Here is a 1,226-nt window from a genome sequence, read left to right as displayed (position 1 = left end):
TATTTATGTTGAAACTAAAGATGTTGCAGTTTCCAATCAGCATGGTAGCATTGAGATGGCTATCTGTCTCCTTGTATATGCTAAAGTTTAGGCATGGTCCTCATATGTAAAATTTTCTTTTTGTTTTTGATTATTGGCTCATAAATTGTATATTTCATGGGAAGTGGAAAAATACAGCAGTGAAAAGTGCATGGAATAATAATGGCGTAAACATGGAAGAAATGATACTGAAAACATAAATCATCGAAGGGGAGACCATGGTGGAAGTTCCTGTTCTTGTAGCAGTATTTTCCATTCTGGAAAAACCAAAGATTACATGAAAATAATATACCTGACAATGAAACTGGGAGAAAGGAAGACAAGACATAACAAAACAATTTGAAGCAGAGGATTTTCCACCTTTAAATCCTGAGTCTAAGAAAGCCAAATCAGAGCTGCAGGTGTATGGGGCTCACCTGCCCAGTCACACAAATACTGAAACTAAAATTCTACCAACCTCCTCTTTTAGAATTTCCTCTGAATCCTAAATCTAGAGATCCAAGAATTCTTGTCATTAGGAAAGGTAATGCAAGACTTATAGATATCTGGATTCCCAGTAATGGGAAATCTTCAGTCATAACCAGTTAAGAACAGGACTGGTCCAAGTGTTTATAAAGGCGCACTCTCTAAACCTGCTTCTCAACCAACAAAATCTGTTGTTGTTGTTGTTGTTAAGTGCCATGGAATTGGTTCTGACCAATAGAACCCCTGCACAGGGTTTATGAAGAGTGGCTGGTGAGTTTGAACCACTGACCTTGTTGTTAAAACCGACTTTGTAGTGCAGTGCCTTAACCCACAGTACCACATCAAGACTGACAAAACCTACAATATGGAAAAGCTACACTAAAGAAAATAAAGTTGGAACTCCTTACTCTCATGAGTCTACATATGGTGTTGGTAGCTTTATTACTTTCAGATCAATTGCCAACAATTTTACACTATCAACGAATTGAGTGAGAGTGTAATTGATCAAATTCCTCTTCATCTATTGACAAACAATCAGAAGCCTCATCTAACCAAACTGAAATGAATGCATACTGATAAAAAGAGTGGAGTTTTGAAAGCATTGAAAAGGGATAAAGTAGAAGAGGAGCACGAACATGAAAGCTATGCTGTCTCAGAGAAGGATGACAACTCATTTAATTTACATAACAGCAATAGTATATACCATGAGAGGGATATAAACT

The 1,226-nt window shown here is 36.9% G+C and overlaps 1 pseudogene; it reads left to right on the top strand.

The window, feature by feature from the left end:
* Positions 1 to 202: 202 nt before the first annotated feature.
* Positions 203 to 1,219, top strand: LOC102839207 (annotated as a pseudogene).
* The last annotated feature ends 7 nt before the right edge of the window (positions 1,220 to 1,226 follow it).

Source organism: Chrysochloris asiatica, unplaced genomic scaffold (assembly GCF_000296735.1).
Source record: "Chrysochloris asiatica unplaced genomic scaffold, ChrAsi1.0 scaffold00057, whole genome shotgun sequence".
NCBI lineage: Eukaryota > Metazoa > Chordata > Mammalia > Afrosoricida > Chrysochloridae > Chrysochloris > Chrysochloris asiatica.
Note: the sequence above shows the minus strand (reverse complement) of the source record. Positions and strands in the feature narration are given on the sequence as shown.